The 26135-nt window shown below is 42.0% G+C and overlaps 1 pseudogene; it reads left to right on the forward strand.

The window, feature by feature from the left end:
* LOC126413084 (myrosinase 1-like) overlaps positions 1-26135 on the forward strand; it is a 118680-nt pseudogene that overhangs the window by 20045 nt on the left and 72500 nt on the right.

The following is a 26135-nucleotide window of genomic DNA, read 5'->3' on the forward strand; positions in this document are numbered from 1 at the left end:
TAAACTGTGCAGTGTTGGGTCTGGCTACATTATGCGTCAATCTTGAGTTTTGCGTGGTCAACATATACTCCGAGGTACCTTGTCGTAGACTTTCGTTGGATGATGGTATTGTTAAGTGTGATTGTTGGTTTTCTTTGTAATGCTCCCTTTAACACTAGGTAAGCAGTTTTGTTGACTGCTATGTGAAGTTTATTGTTATTGCGTCAATTACTTACTTCTTGCACTGTCTGTGTTGCCTTTAGTTCTAGATTTGCTCTTGAACTGGCCGATGTAATTACCATTACGCATCTGCATACGAAATTACTCCTGTTACCGTCTTGTCCGTCCACATCAAGAGTGCTTCAAAGAGGCTCTATAGCGATGTCCTAGAATATGGAATCGTATATTGAGTCCTGTGGGCAGCCTTTCGTAATTCTTTTGAAGACTCTTTGTTGGCGTGCGTGCCATTCTATAACTCTATTGTTGCACTAGCCTGGGAGACTGTAATATAACGGTGTGGGTATCTTTGTTTCTCTAAATCTTGCAAATAGTGCAGACCACCAGAGGCTGTCAAAGGCGCCGGTTGTATCGATTAGAATCGCAAGTACATATTTGTCTTGTGACGTTTGTATTGTTTGCAGTGCCTTGTTAATGGCGGATTCTATAGATTTTTGTGATCTAACCACGAACTGGTGGGGATTAAGGCCAAAGAGCTGTTTATGGGACTGGAGTCTGTCGCACAGCCGTCTCCCCTGAACCTTAACCAACGTGTTTATCAAGCAAATTGGTTTGTATGTCTTCCGATCCGTCTGGTATGTGTCCTCAGTGTTCTTGGTGATTACTGTATCTGCAGATTTACATGTTGTGTGTATCTTGTGTTGATGTAAGGCGTCATCAGTAATTCAGTCAGAAAAGGTATGATCCGCAGAGCTGCATTCCCGACAGTTTCTTGGTGAATTCCGTCGGGCACTGGGGCTTTTTTGGGTTTGAGTTTGTTAATTTCCAGGGAAACTTCCTCCTGAGTGAAAGGGATGACTACTTGATTAGTAGCGTAGTTAATTTCAATTAGTCGGCAAGGATTGATGTGATGTTGTTGGTCCTCAGTTTGATCATCTTCCGGAAGAAGTTTTCGGAGAAGATATTCTGCAGAGCTTCTCCAGCCTTGTGTAGTGAAGCCGTCTGGATATCTCAGTGCCAGTGGTGATTTGATTTTGTCAGTCAGCAGTTTGTACGTTTCTCCCCAAATACTATTTTCCATAATTACTATTAAAACCACTGGTTTTAATAGTAATTATTTACAAGACATTGATCACTGCTGTTCCCGTAATGCATTCAAAAGTAATACTATTTTCCAACTGAGTCCGCACAAAGTTGTCCCAGTGCTCCTGCCTTGTCTTGTTAAGTTCAGTTTTATTCCTGTCTTTAGTGTCGCGATAGATTTGGAGCTTAATTTACCGTTCTCGTGCCCTTTTTGACCTTTGATAGTGTCGTCTTTTGTCTCATGAGTTCTTTCCGGTGTCTGGTCAACGTTGCCTAGGAATGCCAGCTATTTTCCCACTGCGCATGTATGGTTCCTGTTGGCAAATTACCTCAGCTTCTTCTTCCTCTATTAATTTAATTAGCTCTGTCCCCACAAAGGCTATTCTCGTGCAATTTTATTGAATAAGTTCCATGTTGTTGGTGCATCTTTTGTATAGCCGCAGCCTTTTTGTTCCGTCTCTTTAGGGTCGTAGTAAACACGCCCATGTGCCCTTACAAAGTCCTTGTGAATTCGTTTCCAGTCTATTCCTTCACTCCTTCTTGAGCATGCCCGTCCCAGGAGCCTGATTAAGATGCAGTGGTCTGTCGGGAGATTTGCCGTTCTGTAACACTTTTGACAGTAAATGTAACTGGGTTTTCTCTTTTGATGCTAGTCAATTATAAGGATGAGCATTAATGCAATGGGCATTTAATTCTAAAGCATTATGTCAGGGTGAAAATACTAAATAAATTAATTTTTCTCTCTTAACAACATGTGGGCAGGGTGGGCTCTTCCTTGGCTCGGGTATGATGTAGAATGAAACAGCAGTTTTACATAAGATAACTTTTATTGCAAGTTTTGTACAACTGTTTCCTTACTGGATCTTCTGGCTCGGAGAGCGGCAGCTGTGTCGTTTGCGAAGCCTTCTGCTGCTGCAGCGGCGGCGTCTGACTACGCGTGGCGGTGTGTATCTCGTGTCTCCGTTTCGCCCAGTTGACTGGAGACGCGCCTCGTGCGGTGGCCCGTTTAATTATTGAGAGCGAAGTCGTGCATCGGATGGTGATGCCTTGGATGCGGCGTCCAAGTGTTTCTCTTCTCTAAGCGGCCGCGTGTGTTGTGCGTCGGCCAGCGGAGCGGCGCGGCGGGGGAAGGCCAGTGTCCCGAACTCGAACAACGGACTTCCGCTTGCCAGTCTTCGGCCGTCAGATCTTCATCCCATCTCACAGGTGACTGCTGATGTGAGGCCGTCTCCTTCCCGTCCTCACGAGTCACCGGGGCACGTAAAAACCAGTCTTCAAATATCTTTTAACTTTTGTCTTCTGGCGCCGAGGCTGCTGCTTGCTATTCCATTACAGCGGCGGACTTGGTGCGTCTGTGTATGATGTAGTCTCTTCTTGCACGACGGTCTTCAGCACCGAAACTGACTGAAAACTATTGCTACTCTTGTCGGGCCCACTGCGTCTCGTGTATTTATTCACTTCAGTTCACTTGAGGTGAACGACTTCACGGCCATTGCTTCTTCTGTCACGTTGAAAAGCTTCTCGAAGAATCTTCTTAACGTCGGTCATTGGCTCTTGAAATGTAGGCGAGGGCCTTTGATCACATGTGACGACAACTGAGAAACACGTGAGCGGGTCGGGCGATGCCCTGACGGCTGAATCGACAGCTTCCGCTTATGTGGGGATGGCGATGGCTTCTTCTGTTACGTTGAAAAGCTTCTCTGAGAATCTTCTTGAAGTGAGCTGGTTGGGCGATGCCCTGACGGCTGAATCGACAGTTTCCGCTTCTCTCCTGAACATCCTGACTTCAAGCGCCGGCCGTTGCCACTGCTGCTTTGTCCGCTGTTTGCCAGTGTGTACTTTTCTAAACTAAGTTTTTCATTTATTTTCTAGTTTCTACTTCACTTTACATTGATTTCACTAATTTACGTACCTATCTTATGTGCCACTCTACAGTTCGGAGTATCATTCTATGTGTTTGTTCAGTGGTTGGAAAACATATTTTACCCCTTCTGGATATTTCGTAGTGCTCTTTGGAAAATATCTTTATTTTTAATCTACTAGGAGATGGGTTACTTTCAACTTCTTCATAGATTAACTCGCTGTTGTCTGTTGTAGTTTGTTTATCGTCTTTATTACTTGATACTTTGTTTCTCGTTGCGTTTCCGTCCGTGGTATGCAAATCTCTGAGTCGTGTATTTCTCCCTGCCCGTGAGTGTATTTGATGTTAGTTGTATGGTATCTCCTTGTATTCCTATAGTGGCTGTGTTTACCTTTCCTTCTTGTGCCAGGTTTGTTTTGCTTTTTGGTGCTTTTGAGATCTTGTTATCTTCATTGATAGCATTTGTGTTTACTTTGAGTGTTGAGGTATGTTGTGTGGTCTGTTGGTCGTTTTCGTTTACTGTCTTTAGTGTACCTGGGCTGTGTATGCTACTTCCTTATGTAAAACGTATTGGTTCTATTCTGTTCTCACATTTTCTCGTGTCATATTCTTTTTTTTGTTTTCTGCCTGTGTATTCCTTTGACTTATTTGATCTTTCTCATTATGATGCGGATGTGTTGCGTGTGTACTACACTCCTGGAAATTGAAATAAGAACACCGTGAATTCATTGTCCCAGGAAGGGGAAACTTTATTGACACATTCCTGGGGTCAGATACATCACATGATCACACTGACAGAACCACAGGCACATAGACACAGGCAACAGAGCATGCACAATGTCGGCACTAGTACAGTGTATATCCACCTTTCGCAGCAATGCAGGCTGCTATTCTCCCATGGAGACGATCGTAGAGATGCTGGATGTAGTCCTGTGGAACGGCTTGCCATGCCATTTCCACCTGGCGCCTCAGTTGGACCAGCGTTCGTGCTGGACGTCCAGACCACGTGAGACGACGCTTCATCCAGTCCCAAACATGCTCAATGGGGGACAGATCCGGAGATCTTGCTGGCCAGGGTAGTTGACTTACACTTTCTAGAGCATGTTGGGTGGCACGGGATACATGCGGACGTGCATTGTCCTGTTGGAACAGCAAGTTCCCTTGCCGGTCTAGGAATGGTAGAACGATGGGTTCGATGACGGTTTGAATGTACCGTGCACTATTCAGTATCCCCTCGACGATCACCAGTGGTGTACGGCCAGTGTAGGAGATCGCTCCCCACACCATGATGCCGGGTGTTGGCCCTGTGTGCCTCGGTCGTATGCAGTCCTGATTGTGGCGCTCACCTGCACGGCGCCAAACACGCATACGACCATCATTGGCACCAAGGCAGAAGCGACTCTCATCGCTGAAGACGACACGTCTCCATTCGTCCCTCCATTCACGCCTGTCGCGACACCACTGGAGGCGGGCTGCACGATGTTGGGGCGTGAGCGGAAGACGGCCTAACGGTGTGCGGGACCGTAGCCCAGCTTCATGGAGACGGTTGCGAATGGTCCTCGCCGATACCCCAGGAGCAACAGTGTCCCTAATTTGCTGGGAAGTGGCGGTGCGGTCCCCTACGGCACTGCGTAGGATCCTACGGTCTTGGCGTGCATCCGTGCGTCGCTGCGATCCGGCCCCAGGTCGACGGGCACGTGCACCTTCCGCCGACCACTGGCGACAACATCGATGTACTGTGGAGACCTCACGCCCCACGTGTTGAGCAATTCGGCGGTACGTCCACCCGGCCTCCCGCATGCCCACTATATGCCCTCGCTCAAAGTCCGTCAACTGCACATACGGTTCACGTCCACGCTGTCACGGCATGCTACCAGTGTTAAAGACTGCGATGGAGCTCCGTATGCCACGGCAAACTGGCTGACACTGACGGCGGCGGTGCACAAATGCTGCGCAGCTAGCGCCATTCGACGGCCAACACCGCGGTTCCTGGTGTGTCCGCTGTCCCGTGCGTGTGATCATTGCTTGTACAGCCCTCTCGCAGTGTCCGGAGCAAGTATGGTCGGTCTGACACACCGGTGTCAATGTGTTCTTTTTTCCATTTCCAGGAGTGTACTATGGCGCCGTATGTCATTCTGTGTGTGACTCGGATGCATATTACTTTTATTTTGTCTCTCTGTGTTTTGTAGATTGCTATGTGTTACTTCATTAATACTTATATCATCTACTTCTAGTACCTCAGTTCTTAACTGTGTTACGAATTGGAATTTTGTCCATTGAAAGAGTTGTAAGTAGGCTGTGTAGGTTTTTTTATTGGCAACGTTACGTAGCGCTCTGTATGAAAATCACTGGCTGTGCTGTGTGCCGTCTGTGGCTAGTTTGCATTGTTGTCTGCCTTTGTAGTGTTGGGCAGTTGGATGTTAACAGCGCGTAGCGTTGCGCAGTTGGAGGTGAGCCGCCAGCTTTGGTGGATGTGGGGAGAGAAACGGCGGAGTTTTGAAATTTGTAAGACTGGATGTCATGAACTGCTATGTATATTATGATTTTTCAACACTATTAAGGTAAATACATTGTTTGTTCTCTATTAAAATCTTTCGTTTGCTAACTATGCCTATCAGTAGTTAGTGCCCTCTGTAGTTTGAATCTTGTATTTAGCTGGCAGTAGTGGCGCTCGCTGTATTGTAGTAGTTCGAGTAACGAAGATTTTTGTGAGGTAAGTGATTTGTGAAAGGTATAGGTTAATGTTAGTCAGGGCCATTCTTTTGTAGGAATTTTTGAAAGTCAGATTGCGTTGCGCTAAAAATACTGTGTGTCAGTTTAAGCACAGTCATGTATAATTGTTCTAAGGGGACGTTTCAGAGTTCGTGTTTGATTTGCATAGCTACGAAATAGCCCATGGCTCCTTGCCTGCATGCATCATCAATGTAATCTCTGATGCGAAAATATTTTTCTTATACGATGGTACTCATAAGGAAACGCGAGTCTTCATTGTGCTGAGAGGCTGTCGTTCGTGACAGCCCTAAGTGTTGTCTCCGGGCTAATGCGCGCCTCCACGCTCTTCTTTTCGTGGAGGATGACTTGTATTTCCTCCCACAGCTGCTCTGAAATGTTTTAGTAACGGCGAGGTGGGATCTTGCTCCGTCCGTTTCGTATTCTTTTATATTTTTAAACATTTTATAGTGAGCAAAGGCCGGTTCTCTCTATTTGTCTCTCGTACATTTGCCTGTTCGCAGAGGAATCTGGTCCCCTGAATTTATTGCATGTTCTGTTGAGGTGTTTGTACGGTCTACAGCCTACAGTGATATATTCTGTGCAGTCAGACTTTTTGTGACCAGGCTTTGCACCATTTACAGCACACTTCCTCTCTGTCACACAGTTTTGTTGGGTGACCATATTCCCAACAGTTAAAGCATTTATGAACCGCCACAAACTCTTTAACACTAAGTGATTCTAACTGGATGTTGACTGTGCCCCTTTTGTAATAACTGCTGGCGATCTCTTGGGCTGACATCAATTACGTTATTTACCGTTGGTTTTTCCCTTGGACCAGTTTTGAACTTCACCGTTATCTCTTCTGTGAATTGTTCTTTAGACATGCGGTTGCTAAGCTTAATTTCGTACTGTCATCATCTGATAATGTTGTAGGAACATTATGCACTGCCAAGATTGCTAGCAATTAGCGCGGTTCCTCACACCTGATATATTTCAGATTTTTCGTTTTTCCAAAACTTTCTTTTGTCTTCTAGAGTTTCTGTTTCCAAAATTACTGTATTGGCTGTCGTTCTGGTTGCTTTGACCTTGGATTTAAGGTCTGCCATTGTTCTTGCATTTTGGTTACTTTTAGATATGGAGAACAGTACGCTGGTTTGTTATGCTGTAGTCTGTAGAATTCGTTCCTCTACCTTGCTTGTTTGGTTTTCCTGCATTGACTGTTGCAGCGACTGTCGCAAATAACAGAGCAGGAGGTTTGGTTTCTGTACGAAATTTGTGATTTATGCTATCTAGTGCATCAGGGTCTTTTGCGGTGGCTAGTTCTCTCCGTAACCTGGTATTTTCTGCTCGTACTTCTTCATTCTGCCCATAAAGCTTCGCCTGGCCTAGACCCATATTTTGTTTTGAATTGGTGCAGGTATAGCCGATGACACTGTCTTGTCTTTAAGTGTTGTCTGTAGCTCTGTTACTATCTCTTCTACAGCCTCTGTCATTCGCGTCTCCATGGTTCTTCGTTTAGGTGTAAGATCCCCCCAGCAGTATCTTCGTGGAGTCCCTTGTGTTAACCTGCCTGTTTAGACTGTTCCTGCGGCCTTCGGTGGGGGCACCATTCACATAGGTGATGTTCCCGGCTCCAGATGCCAGCTTTGGTCATTTTCGTTGCTCCTAGTGTTCGCGTTGTTTACGCAAACAAGGAGCTATTGATCGTTTTGGAACATAGTGCACACGTGCTAAGTATTTCACAACGTGAGATTTTTAAGAGCGCGCTCCAGGTTTCTGTTGTTAAGGTTTGTTACTACACACTGGTAACAGCTACATTACTTAAAACAATCTCCAAATAGTTACAAATTACCACGCCGTCATTGTTTCTCGCAGTCACTAAAAGACAGTCTATTTCTAGTTTGGCTATAGCGTAAAACCAGATAGCACAGGGCAAAACCTAGGAACACGCCGGCTGAATGACGCTTCGCGGCCTACCTTGCCTGTTGTTACTCACACGCACGTGCCGACGCCGTTGCTGCTGACCGTCTGCTGTTTCCGCAGTCGCCAACGTGTGTGTGTGTGAAATCTTATGGGACTTAACCGCTAAGGTCATCAGTCCCTAAGCTTAAACACTACTTAACCTAAATTATCCTAAGGACAAACACACACACCCATGCCCGAGGGAAGGACTCGAACCTCCGCCGGGACCAGCCGCACAGTCCATGACAGCAGCGCCTTATGTCGTCGGCACACGGACCGTGCTGCCGAACGTTAACGTTGAGCGTGCCAAGTTCAACGTGCTGCTGAACGCTCAGGAACGATGCGACTTGTGCTTACGGTGCGTGCGCCCCGATGTGGTATACGCGGTCGCAACGCACTCCAGCGGCAGTTGAGAGAAATTTCTAGTTCGTAAATCACACTGTTTACTCAACGGGCGTGCGTAAAATTCCCACGTTAACTCTATTGTAACGCACATTTCCACCATCGTCCACGAAAAGGAAAGTACCATGTCCAATCAGTAAAATGGTTCAAATGGCTCTGAGCACTATGGGACTTAACTACTGTGGTCATCAGTCCCCTAGAACTTAGAACTACTTAAACCTAACTAACCTAAGGACATCACACACATCCATGCCCGAGGCAGGATTCGAACCTGCGACCGTAGCAGTCGCGCGGTTCCGGACTGCGCGCCTAGAACCGCTAGACCACCGCGGCCGGCCAATCAGTAAGGACACAGGCTTATAGAAGTTCCAGTGCGTTACAAATTTGGAATACTTCTCCGCATAAGATAAACATTATTTCATAATTCCCACATTTTAGTAAAACCCCAAGGTCAGTCTTACTTGATCACTCTTCCTACCCAGTAGCAGAATCTACGCAATATGTGAATTACGAGGCGTAAAAGAAAAAGGAGCAAAATATCTTTATACAAGTAGCACAAGCTGTCCTGTAGATTAAGCCAATCGAACAGTCACCCCTCAAAGAAGTTGAACTTATATTTACATAGCATCAAATATTATAGTATATATTTATATTAAACTAATAATAAAGTATCAGAACGTAATAAAAACGCGAAAGTTAGGAAACAAAATTTCAAAGAATTAAAACGAGAACCACCGCCCAACTATTAACGCAATACTGGGCAGTGACACTACTTACTACGCTAAATCAAGATCACATCTTTTGTATGTGATCATATTATGTTACACCGTACTGAAAACCGTAATTGTAGATATGTTAGTAATTGAAATTTAATTATAACAAATTGTATCAAGAACAATACGTTTGGGTGGATCTTCAGTGTGTCGCTGCCTTCAAATAGCCTACTCTCATAATACGCAAGTTACAACAATTCTTTTGCCACGAATACGATGTTTCTAATTATTTTATTGGAACGAATCACGCAGTTAACAACGGGTTTCCCAGTGATTCTCACTTTGCTGGTGCTCAGAAACGGCATATATACACTCCTGGAAATGGAAAAAAGAACACATTGACACCGGTGTGTCAGACCCACCATACTTGCTCCGGACACTGCGAGAGGGCTGTACAAGCAATGATCACACGCACGGCACAGCGGACACACCAGGAACCGCGGTGTTGGCCGTCGAATGGCGCTAGCTGCGCAGCATTTGTGCACCGCCGCCATCAGTGTCAGCCAGTTTGCCGTGGCATACGGAGCTCCATCGCAGTCTTTAACACTGGTAGCATGCCGCGACAGCGTGGACGTGAACCGTATGTGCAGTTGACGGACTTTGAGCGAGGGCGTATAGTGGGCATGCGGGAGGCCGGGTGGACGTACCGCCGAATTGCTCAACACGTGGGGCGTGAGGTCTCCACAGTACATCGATGTTGTCGCCAGTGGTCGGCGGAAGGTGCACGTGCCCGTCGACCTGGGACCGGGCCGCAGCGACGCACGGATGCACGCCAAGACCGTAGGATCCTACGCAGTGCCGTAGGGGACCGCACCGCCACTTCCCAGCAAATTAGGGACACTGTTGCTCCTGGGGTATCGGCGAGGACCATTCGCAACCGTCTCCACGAAGCTGGGCTACGGTCCCGCACACCGCTAGGCCGTCTTCCGCTCACGCCCCAACATCGTGCAGCCCGCCTCCAGTGGTGTCGCGACAGGCGTGAATGGAGGGACGAATGGAGACGTGTCGTCTTCAGCGATGAGAGTCGCTTCTGCCTTGGTGCCAATGATGGTCGTATGCGTGTTTGGCGCCGTGCAGGTGAGCGCCACAATCAGGACTGCATACGACCGAGGCACACAGGGCCAACACCCGGCATCATGGTGTGGGGAGCGATCTCCTACACTGGCCGTACACCACTGGTGATCGTCGAGGGGACACTGACAAGTGCACGGTACATCCAAACCGTCATCGAACCCATCGTTCTACCATTCCTAGACCGGCAAGGGAACTTGCTGTTCCAACAGGACAATGCACGTCCGCATGTATCCCGTGCCACCCAACGTGCTCTAGAAGGTGTAAGTCAACTACCCTGGCCAGCAAGATCTCTGGATCTGTCCCCCATTGAGCATGTTTGGGACTGGATGAAGCGTCGTCTCACGCGGTCTGCACGTCCAGCACGAACGCTGGTCCAACTGAGGCGCCAGGTGGAAATGGCATGGCAAGCCGTTCCACAGGACTACATCCAGCATCTCTACGATCGTCTCCATGGGAGAATAGCAGCCTGCATTGCTGCGAAAGGTGGATATACACTGTACTAGTGCCGACATTGTGCATGCTCTGTTGCCTGTGTCTATGTGCCTGTGGTTCTGTCAGTGTGATCATGTGATGTATCTGACCCCAGGAATGTGTCAATAAAGTTTCCCCTTCCTGGGACAATGAATTCACGGTGTTCTTATTTCAATTTCCAGGAGTGTACATATAAGCTTGAAATGAATGCCAATATGGCGCCTCACAACTCTGTACTGAAGGGAGACGGCGTGCTTGTGACGTAGGTGGCGTTGTGCCATCTCATTGGCCAACGCTCAGACGCACGCTCAGAATATATGACGTGCCAGATATTGCTCTGCACGTTCGGAAAGACTCCCGACGCTCAACGTTCGGATGCATGGTCGTGTGCCGACGGCTTTAGACCGCACGGCTAATCCCGCGCGGCAGTCGCCAACGTCATACGCCAGGGACGCCGCAGAGCCGATGTCACTGGCAGCCGGCGATGTTAGTTGGTATGACAGTGCTGCTGCTGCTGTTGCTGATGGAGGCTCGCTGACGCTTCGCAAGCTGAAGCGACGCGCCACGCCACGACCCGGACCACGGACAACGACTGTTACACGTCTTTCGTGGCCACAGTTTCATCCGCACAGGCCGCACTCACTCACAGTGGTGCTGATGGCACTACCTACACTCTCTAACCGAAAGGCCAACGTTAATGGATTCAGTTTTCCACCGTAATTGCGTACTACAACCGGAGCGTACATTAACCCACTAACGACACAGTGGCCATCTTGGCTAGTTGGCTACAGAACTACGTGAACAGGTCGAGCAGGCTTGGCATAACGTATCCCAGGGCATTATTCGCCATCAGTTCGATCGACTGCATGCCAGAGTCGGCGCCCGCATTGGTGCCGTGGAACATAGGCCAAGTACTAACACTGGTGCTTCAGCATGGATCGATAAATGGCAGCACAGAATTGCTTATGCTATTGATTTGTATCTGTAATCATTTCATGTATTGTATATGCACTGTTACCGCAATAAATGCTGAGTGAACTGGAAAACTATAAAAACGCCTACTTATTTTTACTCCTACTGTGTATAATCGTTCATATGATGGTTATAAAGCAAAACTGGTAGCAAGAATATAGAAAGTATCGACAGCTGAATGTGCTGCATTTCATGAAATTTAAGAAAAGAAAAGGTTTCTGCTGATGTCTGAGAATACACACTTCACCTTACTTTTCTTTTGTTTTAGGCAAACGTGTACCGATTCTCCATATCATGGCCACGAATTTTACCAAACGGGGATACCGATGTTATTAACCAGGCAGGCATCGACTACTATAACAATGTCATCAATCTGCTTTTGGAAAATGAGATTCAGCCGCTGGTGAGTAGTTCAGTTTCTTTTAACATTAATCAAGAAGGAAAAATATCAAATGATGCCTGATTTGACACTGTTTTGAAAAACTGAGTGTGATATCAGAGCGAGAAGACATACTCTGATTTGAAGTGTAAGAACGAACATTTCCTAGATGTATGTCTTGAATTGTAACCTCCCTAGCAATTAAATTTAATGACAATAAAAGTGAGAATCGCGATCTGACTCAAATATAAATTCTTCACACAAAAAAATTAAAGTCTACTCAGTGATAAGAAAATCTCACTGATAATGATAATTCAACTAAACCGAAATATCGGTCTTTGGCCCTGTGCAAAAATCAGAATTAAATTCTTACCTCATTGTAACTGCTAGTCAAATTTCTGCTCTTGTTCTTGCGCACGGCTTGGAGGAACTGCATTGCAAATAATAATATTCTTTTTTTTTTATTATTTAACTGAAAACTGAAACTTTTCTTTAAGGGTAGTGGAACGAAATAGTTACTTCAATTAAATAATTTTTTTTATGTAAAATTGCTTTTCAAATCAAAATTATTATTGGGGGCACTTGTTGAAAATTAATTACAATAAATAAACTTTACATTATCCGATGATTATCTTAAGTAACAGTATACCTCATTCAGCATCTTGACCAGTGTTGCCGACAGACTACATCACACAACCGCACTGGGCTGCTACTACTGACCGACCGTACTGCATGACGACAACTAGCGTACTCCACGACGACTACTACTGTACTGCTCTACATGACGACTACTAGCGTACTGCTGGACGCAACTGAACAGAGCTACTGCTCGCAACGACTACTGACAGAGTACTGCCCGTAACACTCGCGCGGTCAAGCGCATACTAACCACGATAATAGGCTCTCTGGTCAAAGATTTTAACGTGACTCACCATCGCTGTTACGTTACATACGTGTTTCATAACCCTCCACTGGGGCGGCAAAAATTTGGCAGCGATGGTAAGTCATTTGGACTTGCCATCGCAAGAAATTTTTACAATTTACAGAATATTCAAATTTAGTACATAAATTAAATGTTGTGCACACGCACCGAGTACAAAAAATATCAGACAAAAACAAAATGTGAGTACAAAACATAGTAGTAAATCAGAAAACTGTATATTCAAATTATTTGACAGAAAACGAAGTGCACAGGCACTGAAAAAATTCTTTAGCATAAACAGAATGGCAAAAAAAAAATCATACACTGAAGTATTGAACATACAGAATGAGTACAAATCATATTGAAAAATGAGAAAAGTGCACAGGCACTGAAGTTCCGTAGAAAACATATTAATACCTAACATAAGTGCACATGCACTGTAGTTCAGAACATATCATCAAAAAAATAAAAAATGTATATACAATATAAAAGACAATAGTGCACATACTGTACTTGAGAACAAATCGAAAAAAATGTCTTTAGCATTCTCGCAATAAATAAACATAATGGCAAAAAAATCATACCGACAAGTGACATAAGTGTACTCGCACTGGAGTTCAGCAAATCTAAAAAATGTATAACCCATGAACATAAATGATGTTAGCAAAAAATGATTTTCACTATGTGACAAGAATTAGGATAGGAAAGGGAAGGATTGCATCATGGTTGTAGCACTTTAGATTGCACACAGCTGTTCTGAAAGTCCATATCTTTCCACAGAAGTACAACACCAAGTGACACAACTTGAAGTTCTTTTCCCATCAGAATTTATCAGTGTAGCCAAGACACTGAACTGTCGTAGTAATGTTCCATGTTTTCATTTTGGCAGTACATTAGGTACACCAAACAGTGGGATCATAATAACGTCTTCATCGCTCACGGTGGTGGACAGCATGTCGTGTCAACACCACACTCTTACAAGGCACACCAACGTAGAATTAGTGCAAAACCAAAGATAGTGCTCCATGATCACTAGGATAAACAGGACAAATGGACATTGCAGTAATTCAGGGTAGTTAGCTCATAAGGTGAAGGACATTAAGTCACATAATATGGACAATTACAGTAGTAGTTTGCGGCATTCATAGCCCAGTTGTTGAACATTTCTGTACCATGTATGTAGTATTACAGAAAAATGTTCATTAATTGTTTTACATAGAATCAGTAGCCTTCTTTTCCTAGTTACAAAGCATTATGAAATAATCGCATTCTTTTCCAGTTACAAAGCATAGCATAGTTAATTAATCATTTGTCATTCCAATATAGTAAGAATCATTAGCCTTCTCCTAATTACAAAGCATTATTAAACAGTCGCATTCTTTTCCAGTTACAAAGCATAATTAAGAATCATTAGCCTTCTTCTAATTACAGTTAATTAATCATTAGTCATTCCAATATAGTAAGAATCATTAGCCTTCTCCTAATTACAAAGCATTATTAAACAATCGCATTCTTTTCCAGTTACAAAGCATAATTAATCATTTGTCATTTAAATATAGTAAGAATCATTAGCCTTCTCCTAATTACAAAGCATTATGAAACAATCGCATTCATTTCCAGTTACAAAGCATAATTAAGAATCATTAGCCTTCTTCTAATTACAGTTAATTAATCATTAGTCATTCCAATATAGTAAGAATCATTAGCCTTCTCCTAATTACAAAGCATTATGAAACAATCACATTCTTTTCCAGTTACAAAGTATCAACATTGAAAACAAGAGCTAATTAATGGCATAATGAATAACATAATTCGTTGATTGACATTAATTGTTGGCACTCAGTGGCCAGCAAGTATTGAATAGAATAAAACATTGTTCATCATTCAGTATTATTCAGATCATTATGAAGTCATTATTAAAAATCACCTAATTACAGTCAAAGCATTAATAATCACAGGCATTATAAGTAGTCTCATTACAATAAACAGTGGCAGTTATTAGCTAGTGACAAAGCATTATTTTATATATATACCTTTTTTTTGTCTCATTAAGAAGTCATTACTCAAGTGACATACTATTCAGAGCTAATCAGCATTACTCAGAACTTTCTCAAACTGGTATCACTATTTGGGACTGGTAATACATTTTTTTTTTTTTTGTTAGCAATGCATTGCGTTGGGATCGATAATTAATTGCTGAGGCATAACACTTTTTGCTTTTGACCTATTGCTGCAAATGAGGATAGGTAACGTCATTCGTCATGAGTCAGTTGTAGCAAGGTTATGTAACAAGGCAGTATATGTGATCACATTTATAAATGATAAACACAAATGGGTAAAAAATAAAAATGCAAAAACTAGAACAGGTATAATAGGTAACAGGTTTAGTAAGTATCATGACAAGCATCTCCTGGAAAAAATACAAAATGGATTATTGACCTGAAAGAAGAAACGCACACTATGCTGAAAAGTAGTGAACTTCGAATTAACAGGTAGTGAAATGTGTATAAAAAATGTATTCCATAGCTGTCCTTTCCAAAACTTTCCGTCATCCTACTATGCAATATAACACCTGCTGTCAAAACAAACTGCAACAAATACTTAAATAACTACATACCCTAAATATAACTTCAACATTATCCTCATCTGTAAAGAAAACTTCATTATCCATATCATCATAACTTCATTATTATCATTACCTGTAGAGAAAAACTTCATTATTCATAATACCATATCCTTCATCATTATTCATCAGTATTCATTATCATCTGCAAAAAATCACTTCATTACTCATTATACAACTATTCCTTATCTCTAGCATATTTCATCACTAAAACTAAGATGTGTAGTTCTGTCTGACAGCCTGCATCAATCACCTTGTATTCTGAAAGAAAAAATTAGTTAAGACTGCTATTCTACGATGAGTATAGTATATTCTTGTTAATGTTTGTTAATCCTGATCCATTTACTCTTCCTCATAAAGTTATTGCATCTTCTTTCGTTTATTCCGTAGGTGAAATTCCCATTTCTGTTGAATTTATTTCTTACACGCATCATTTCTTTCTGAAATTGATGAACAAAGATTAATGTCCTGCATTTAAATCATATACCCACTAAATAATGACTGGTTTATGGTGACACAATTAACCATACAGCATAACATGACAGAAAACGTAATGTGTCAAAGACATTGACAGTGTTCAGATGCAAAAATGTACACAGAATAATACAATGCAGCAGCAAAAAATGTAAAACAGTCACGATATTGAGATGTCATAAGGCAAAAATGTCAAAGTCGACTGGTGTGTTATATCTTAACTATTTCACAGTGCATACAAACAAAACTTGAAAACAATCATACACACAAAAAAAAAAAAATGGAAAATGTGCATGGTCTGATGTGTAACGACAAGAAAAGCGACCTGCTAACCTTACCTTGTCGGGCACTTGCCAAGAAAAAATACGATAATCATCAGTAATTAGTCAGGTGAATATAATTGCATTAGTAAATGGCATCATAATGTGTTGAATCATAAAGTGTCTTCACTCAATAAACGGTTTAATGTTTGAGATATGGTGATTGCCTTTCGATTTTCTAGTTCTCAAAGTTTCGAGTGTACAACATTGGGGTGAGGGATGCTGCGAATCCGATATGGACCTGCGTATAGAAGTTCAAATTTACTGCACTTACCTTTTATTCTGCTGGATAAATAGTGTGTACGTACTAATATTTTCTGTCCAACGTGAAAGTCGCGGCGTGTACAAACCTGTTTTTGCTGTCTTCTCCGGCGGTCTGCGGCACGTTTGATGTTGTTCAGCGCAATGTCAATTATTTCGTGGTGTCTTAGTCGACGACATTTAGGGAAGTTTACTAATTCTTTAATTTTGTTTGGTGGTTCAACGTTTTTCAATATAACAGACGGAGATAGCATAGTGGATTCATTTGGGATGGAATTAATTACATCTTGGAATGAGAGTATGTGTGTATCCCAATCAATATGTCTTTTGTGGCAGTATATTCGGCACAGCTTACCAATTTCTTTCATTAATCTTTCACAGGGGTTCGAAGAAGCATGGTACTTGGATATATAAATCGGAGAAATGTTTCTGGCTCGTAACATGCGTGTCCATACGCCACATCGAAATTGTGATCCATTGTCAGAAATTACTTTCATCACATGCCCTACATGAAATAGAAAATGTTTTACAAATGCTTTCGAAACAGTTTTAGCAGTAGCTTTGCGTAATGGAGTGAAAGTAACAAATTTTGAAGTGAGCTCAACAGCGACAAAGATGTAGCAAAAACCTCTGTTAGTTCTCGGAATCGGACCAAAAATATCTACTGCGGCCATATGTCTTAATTTAACAGGTACAATGGGATATAAAGGAGGAATATGTGAAGTGGTGTCTGATTTAGCTTTCTGGCAAATTTTACAAGATGCTAAAACTCGTCGTATACGTTTCTCCATGTTAGTAAAATAACAGTTCTGTCTCAGTATAAGAAAACATTTTCGTGCTCCGTAATGTGCGTAACTTACATGAGTGTACCAGATTAATTTGTTAACCAGTTCGTCAGGAATGCATAATAACCAATTGTTGCTGTCAGGATGAGAGCGGCGAAACAGAATGTCATTGCGTACAGTGTAATGGTTTCTAATCGTAACATTATTCTTATCTTGCCAAAGCTGTTTAATTTCTTTCCACACATTGTCTTTATTTTGCTCTTGTGCTATGTCCTGTAATGACGATGAAATAAAATTTTCAAATGCAACTTGCTGAATGTACATGACACTGAAATTTGTTTTGCAGAAGTTGGTTGCTACGTCTTGCTGATTGTTGCCGAGAGAACGCGATAGTGCGTCTGCTATAACATTTTGTGTGCCGGGAATGTGAACTATTGTAAAATTAAATTCTTGTAAATAAAGTTGCCATATACTTAATCTGTCATGAGTAAATTTAGGCGAAAGCAAAAATTGTATCGCTCTGTGGTCTGTGTAAACGGTGGTATGTCTGCCATAAAGAAAATGCCGAAATCTCGTAAAAGCCCATACAACACATAATGTTTCCAATTCTGTAACGGAGTAATTTCGTTCAGCAGGTGACAAAATGCGACTTGCAAATGCGATGTTTTTGATTACTATTGAACCATCTTCTTCAATTTCCTGGAAAATGTGTACGCCTAAAGTGGTGTTAGAACTGTCGGTGGCAATGGAGAAATTTCTGGTAAGATCTGGGTGCGATAAAAGTGGTGCATTCAACAGAGCATGTTTCAGGTTCATGAATTCAGAATGTGCTTGCTTATCCCAAGACCAAATACTGTTTTTACCTGTTAATTGACATAATCTGGGTGTGTCTAAAGCAGAGTGATGAATAAATTTACGAAAAAAGTTAATTAAGCCCAAAAAACTGCGTAATTGCTTCTTCGTCGTAGGAACACTAATGTCACGTAGAGCCTGAAGTTTTTCCGGATCAGGTGCAATGCCTTCTGCTGAAATCACGTGTCCAAGAAATTTTATAGAAGTTTTGCCAAAATGCGATTTACTGAGGTTAACTGTAAGTCCTTGTGCATGAAAAGTTTGCAACAGTTGTTCAAGAATCAGATTGTGTTCAGACCAGTTAGCTTCTGCGTCTACGTACGTCGTAATTCTGTCTTTAAGTTCTGTCGGAAGTATTGTGTTCAAACCGCGAATAAAAGCTGCAGAAGAAATAGTTAAGCCGAACGGTAATTTGCGAAATTGATAACAGTCGCCAAAACAGAGAAAAGCTGTATATTTTCTACAATTCGGATGAAGTTGAATTTGCCAAAATCCCGATTTCAAATCTAGTGTAGAATAAATAGCAGTACCGTGAAATTTCTGTAGAAGTTCCTCTAATGTCTGTGGTCGATCAGTTTCATTAATAATAATGTCATTAATGTGACGTGAATCAAGTACAAGGCGAAGTGAGCCATCTTTTTTCTTAACAATATGCAACGGGTTTATGTACGGACTAACTGGCGGTTCTATAATTCCTTGGTCGAGCATATCCTGCAATTCTTTTTTAACTTGTTCTCTATGGATATATGGAATGGGATAATGCTTTGCTTTAAATGTGTCGTGCTGTTTCACTTGAAATTCATACATAAAACCGGACATAGTACCAGGAATGTTGTCGAAAACTGGAGCTTGCTGTAAAAGAATTTTGTGTAATTGCGTTCGTTCGTCGTCTGTAGTTGCACTGCTTTCTTTAACCTTATCAGAAATCAATTGCATTACGTCGTAGTCAGCGTCGTCTGCAGTATTATAGTTGTGTACGTACGTATCCGTGAACAATGTGGGATTACAGTCTATGTTACGTGTTGCGGAAATGATCTCTGTGCGGTTAATTGTTTGCTCTTCCGCAGATAGTGAGTGCTGATATTCTATAGCAAATTGTATATTTTCATCCTTTAACATTAAATAAGAATTCTGAAAATCAATGACTGCGTCGTGTTGTACCAGAAAATTCGTACCTAAAATTACGTCTGTTGTCAATAAAGGAACAATCCAAAAATTTGAGTGGAAAGTATGACCTCCAATACAAAATGATAAATGCGTCTGTAATTTAACGTCTACTCCTTTACTCGACACTGCTCCTTTCACTTTTGTTTTGCCTAAAGGTAATGTCAGATAGGTATTCTCTTTGTTACACTCGTTGAAAGTCTCCTCATTTATTACTGATATAGGTGATCCGGAATCAATTACTGCTGAGAATTTCGATGAACCAATCTTAATTTCGATAACAGGATGTGAAATGGTTTTCTGAATAACTGGTCTTTCCTGCAAGAGAGTGTCTCTGATATCGTCAAAAGTAATTACATTTTCGTGAACAACATTTTGCGTGTCTGAAGTAGTGCTTATATTGTTGGAAGATGCGGTCTGTACAGTATCTAGTCAGATTCTATCTGACGTGTTATTATTATTAGGAGGATTCTGTGGCATTTCTACTATTTGAACTGTTCTATTACTTCTTCCAGACGTGTTACGCTCTGGATGGTACCTACTGTCGGGTTCGTTCATGAGAATAGGTTCTCGTGCATAATTTTGCTGTTGGTATGACCGACTGTTGTTAGATGTACGCTGAAAATTGTTCTCATTATTTTTACGTCTGTCGTAATAGTCATTCCTATACGGTGTATTGCGATGGGAATTGAAATACTGTCTTCTTTGTACATAGTTGTTTCCTTGCTCCCGTGCGTTACTATTTGTTGGATCTTCAACTATACGTGCACGCGGCGGAACATTAAAGCCTGGTTGACCTTGTGCATTCCATTGTTGGTTAGGTATGCTAACCGGCTGGTTTTGATGTTGTTGTTGTGAAACACCTCTATTGTTACTAAAGTGTGATTCCTGTTGCTGAAAATTTTGACGATATTGATAATTAAAATTTTGTATGTTACCAAAGTTCTGGTAGTTGTCGTTTCTAAAGCGTCTGTTATCTTTCCTATTGAAATTACGTGTCTGATCATAATTGCTGTACTTTTGTTGACCTTGGTTATTATAAGAAAAGTTTTTGTTTACAAAAGAATAATCAGATTGCTGTACTTCCAAGAGCTGTAAAAGATCTCTGAACGCTGAAATGTTTTCTTTTTGCTGGCCCGTTAGAAGCGACACTCGTAATGACCGTGGTAATTTAGAGATGCATAATTGTATAAGTGCGGATTCACTGTACGGCTCACTTAGATACTGGTTCTGTTGCACCATGTGCTCAAAAAATTGCGTCACACTGGGAAAATTGGAGTTCTCATAATTTGGTAAGCTAATTAACTGATCTTTAATTCCGCGCTGTGTCGTCTTCGACCAGTACGCTGACAGAAAAGCATTCTGAAATTCCTCTACTGGATAGCATTGCCTCGCGATCGGTCTCATACGAGTTGCCCGTTCGCCTTCCAAAAAACTTCAAATAAATTCAAGTTTATGTGTTACAGGCCAAGTCGGTGGAAGAGCAAAGCTAAATTGTTGAATCCAATCCAGTGGGTGAATCTGCGTTCTATCGTTTTTGAAAACCTTAAACTTTCTCACTGACAGAAAATGTTTGTAGTCGAAATTATCATCTCTGTGTGATGGAACAGGTTCAGGATCGTAAGAGAATCTATTGAACTGTGGTTGATCGGAATCTAAGTCCCGTACTCTCTGTAGATTACCCAAATTATACGCGCTGCGTGAGTCTGACAAATGTTCATAAAGTGGCGTCTGTTGTGGTATGTTATTAACTGAAATGTTTTTCATCTCTGTTACTTCTTGTTGTAAATTTGACAACTTCCTACGTAACGTGTTGTTAGATGAATCGATCTCATTAATTGTCTGCTGTAAATTTTGAAATTCAGGTGTTTGGTTAAATGAAACCGGTGCAGTATCGTCTGATTTATTGTCATTAGTATTTTCGATGACATCAATACGACTGGCCAATTCATCACATTTTTCAGACAGTATTTTAACCTGATCATCGGTTTTAGAATCAGACGCATTAATCTGTTTTTGCAACTTACGCGTAGTTTTGCTCAGTTTTTTAACATCAGCTTTGATGACATCGCAATCCTGTGTTAGTTCTAATTGTTCGAATCTGTCTGTCACTGTTTGAATATTTACTGTGTGTGTATCTGTTTTTGATTTAAGATCAGAAATTTCATCCCGTAATTCCGCGTTCAACTGTTCTATGGTATTAATTTTGTCGGACACTGTAGTAATATTATTGTCTACATACGTCTTCGCTTTCGCGAACATTTTACGTTTGTCCTCTTGTCTTTGTGCAGTGATTGTTTCCATGACTTGTCGTTTTACTTTGTTTTGATCCTGGATAAATTTACGGAAACGCGTATCACTGTTCTGTATGTGCTGATTAAAGCGCTCGTTAATCTGAGTGTTCTGCTGTTCGAATTTCGCGTCTATCTTTGCGTCCATTGTGCGCGAAAGTTCTACCGTCATTGCTTTAAACTCGTCCCGTAATTGTGTAGCTTTTTCAGAGCATTGTTTAGCGACTCCGCTAATTTCGTCTCTGAGTGTTTCTGTTGCGGCTGTTTGCATTTCCCTTAATTCTTGCGCAACAGACTTAATTTCTTCGCTATTTTTTCGTGAACAAGCCTCAATTTCCACGCGCAACTGTTCCTTAGTGTCATGGCACTGCGCGGCAACGGCTCTAATTTGTTCACTAAGCTGTCTGCAATTGTCGTCTAATTTTTCATTTAAGTATTGTTTGAGTTTTTCGTTATCTTGTTTGTTATCTTCCCTAAGTTGTCTGAAATCTTCACTCTGTTGTTGGACCTGTTCGCTAAGTTTGTCTTGTTTTTCGTCATTATTGTCAAGTTTTTCATTTAAGTGTTTGTTATCTTCCCTAAGTTGTCTCAAATCTTCACTCTGTTTTTCATTCATTTGTCGTAAAAATGCCATAACTTGATCCCACCCAAAAGTAGCTGTTGCATTCTCAGTACTGTGTGGTGGTATACGTGCAATTGTCACGTTTTGTGCGACCATTTGGTCATTCTGCATTTTAGAAAAAGGTTTGCCAGTCAAATGTACACTATCAGTCATTGTTTCGGAATTAAATAAATCCGTCCTACTTTGTGTGATCTGTTCATTTTCATTAGACAAATTTGTCTGTTCGTTACTTGAGTTTTCCAAATCGGGTGTGTTAAGCTGGGCAGCGCTCATTACAATAGAGCGTTCTGCGTCATCAATTGTCGTCAAATTAACAGACGAGACAATTGAGTTCGTTTGTTCATTATCAGGGTAAAAGTCATCACTAGTGGTTGGAATGCACTGATTGTTAGTGAACGCAGGATTGTCATCATTACACTGCGTGTCATATGTCCTATCGGTAAAGTTGTTTGAGTCGGTAATTTCATTCATAATACCTCGCGATACACTATTCGCAGTCTTTCGCGGCATTTTTACAGTAGTCACAATTGTTCAAAAACAGAAATAAGCACAATGCAAAAGCAACACACAAATACAACAGAGCAACGAATTGCCGTTGACCTGTAGAAAGAAAGTCACAAGTTAATAAAAGCGTAGCGCCAAATCCTAATTATATCTAAGCAAATAAGAGCAGATATCTGACTGTTGTTCAAAAGACTCTCAACGAAATACGATCCTGGACTGGGTGTCGCCAAGTGTAACCTCCCTAGCAATTAAATTTAATGACAATAAAAGTGAGAATCGCGATCTGACTCAAATATAAATTCTTCACACAAAAAAATTAAAGTCTACTCAGTGATAAGAAAATCTCACTGATAATGATAATTCAACTAAACCAAAATATCGGTCTTTGGCCCTGTGCAAAAATCAGAATTAAATTCTTACCTCATTGTAAATGCTAGTCAAATTTCTGCTCTTATTCTTGCGCACGGCTTGGAGGAACTGCATTGCAAATAATAATATTCTTTTTTTTTATTATTTAACTGAAAACTGAAACTTTTCTTTAAGGGAAGTGGAACGAAATAGTTACTTCAATTAAATAAAATTTTTTATGTAAAATTGCTTTTGAAATAAAAATTATTATTGGGGGCACTTGTTGAAAATTAATTACAATAAATAAACTTTACATTATCCGATGATTATCTTAAGTAACAGTATACCTCATTCAGCATCTTGACCAGTGTTGCCGACAGACTACATCACACAACCGCACTGGGCTGCTACTACTGACCGACCGTACTGCATGACGACAACTAGCGTACTCTACGACGACTACTACTGTACTGCTCTACATGACGACTACTAGCGTACTGCTGGACGCAACTGAACAGAGCTACTGCTCGCAACGACTACTGACAGAGTACTGCCCGTAACACTCGCGCGGTCAAGCGCATACTAACCACGATAATAGGCTCTCTGGTCAAAGATTTTAACGTGACTCACCATCGCTGTTACGTTACATACGTGTTTCAGAATGTTTGCTTGTGGTGCAACTGAATAATACTGAAATGCACTTTTTTGTGATGAAATCGAGTTATGTTGTGATGGGATCTGTTTATGGTACTTTTAGACCAAAGGCATCATTAAACAAGATAACAGAGTTGCTTACTACTAGCTACATTTACTTGCAAAACACATCAAAAAAAGTTTTGCATCACCCTGGTTCCCAGAACTCCTGAAGATAGGCATTGACTGTGGATATTTTATCACAGACACAGTCCCTTTGACTGTTTAGAGATGTCACTAAACCCGCCAAAAGATGTAAAGAACCATGCATGAGCAGCGTCTATTTGACGGAGGAGGACCGACAGCCGATCAGTTCCAGTCATTGCACCAGGAAGGAGGTACTCAGCTCGTGCCTAGACGGCCAATATCGCAGTTCGATCGCATCCGCATTGTTATTTTGTGCCATGAAGGGCTCTCAACAAGGGAAATGTCCACGCGTCTCGGAGTGAACCAAACCGATGTTGTTCGGACATGAGGGAGATACAGAGAGACACGAACTGTCGATGACATGCCTCGCTCAGGCCGCCCAAGGGTTACTCCGGTGATGACCGTTACCGACGGATTATGGCTCAGAGGAACACTGTCAGCAACGCCACCATATTGAATAATGCTTTTGGTGCAGCCACAGGACGTCGTGTTACGACTCAAAATGTGCGCAATAGGCTGCGTGGTGTACAACTTCACTCCCGACGTCCATGGCGAGGTCCATCTTTGCAACCACGATACCAAGCAGTGCGGTACAAATGGGCCCAACACCATGCTGAATGGACCGCTCAGGATTGGCATCACATTTTCTTCAACGATGAGTGTCACATATGCCTTCAACCAGACAATCGTTGGAGACGTGTTTGGAGGCAACCTGGTCAGACTGAATGACTTAGACACACTGTCCAGCGAGTGCAGCAAGGTCTAGGTTCCCTACTGTTTTCGGGTGGCATTATGTGGGGTCGACGTACGCTGCTAGTGGTCATGGATGACGGCGTAGCGGCTGTACTCTACGTGAATCCCATCCTCCGACCGATAGTGCAACCATATCGGCAGCATATTGGTGAGAGATTCGTCTTCATGGTCGACAGTTCGCTCCCTCATCGTGCACATCTTGTGAATGACTTTCTTCAGGATAACGACATCGCTGGACTACAGTGGCCAGCAAGCATGTTCTCCAGACATGAACCCTATTGAACATGCCTGGGATGGATTGAAAAGGGCTGACCCCCAACCACTCTGAGGGATCTATGCCAAATCGCCTTTGAGGAGTGGACCAACAGTACCTTGATGAACTTGTGGGTAGTATGTCAGGACGAATACAGGCATGCATCAATGCTAGAGGACGGGATACTGGGTATTAGAGGTACCGGTATGTACAACAACGTGGACCGCTACCTCTGAAGGTCTCTGTATAGTGGTACGACATGCAATGTGTGGGTTTTATGAACAATAAAAAGAGCGAAAATGATGTTTATGTTGATATCAATTCCAATTTTCTGTACAAGTTTCGTAAGTCACAGAATCGAGCTGATGCAAAACTTTTTTGATGTGTGTATATAGGTTCCACAAGGGATTCTCGACCGTCATGTAACTGTTTGTTAATAGTACTGTGTCCAAGGGTTCGGCCTGCAAAACTTAGAAAATACTTTAAGGATAACAGAGTGTTAGCACTATGGAATAATTCAAAATTAGGAAAGTTGTACGTCTAGTCGGATGGCTTAGAAAAACGTTGCATTTTCCTAGAGATGAAAAAAAAAAAGTAATTCGGGGTTTTCGTCACATGGAGCACTTCTAACTAACCGCTGTGGAGGTGGGAGGATGAGGTGGACAGAGATATACTGGTCGTGAGGCGATGATGTGGGAGATGGGGGAGTGGTGGACACAGAGTAGAAGGAAGTGTGCACAATATATTTGTCGAGTGCATACGCGAGCGAAGCCACGGGGATTGGGCCAGTTCTGTCAATAAATGTCTTTAGACAGCTGTTAGATTTGCATACTTGGACACTCTTCAGCTTCACTTTACCAGTACTTGGGTATTTTTCACTTCTATTGGCCACATCTCAACATTCAGTATGTTAATAAGATGACGCAAGGCCGTAGAGATAAATGTAGGCCATGTACCTTTTCCTTGCAGGTGACAATGTATCACTGGGATCTTCCTCAAGCGCTGCAGTATATTGGCGGATGGCCAAATTCCATTCTAGCGGACTACTTTGTCGAATACGCGCGGGTGCTCTTCGAGAACTTTGGCGACAGGGTAAGTCTAATAAGATAAAACTACGAAATGACAATTCATTTCATTATGATATGTATTGTTTTCTGAAGGAGTTTATTGATAATATACATGAAACAATTATAGTTTATGCTCCAGTTACGCCATTTATCCCTTATCTACCACTCTTTTTGACGGATACGCTACCATTATGGTGTGTAATGCGTCTTT

The sequence above is a fragment of the Schistocerca serialis genome, chromosome 7 (assembly GCF_023864345.2).
Source record: "Schistocerca serialis cubense isolate TAMUIC-IGC-003099 chromosome 7, iqSchSeri2.2, whole genome shotgun sequence".
Taxonomy (NCBI): Eukaryota; Metazoa; Arthropoda; class Insecta; order Orthoptera; family Acrididae; genus Schistocerca; species Schistocerca serialis.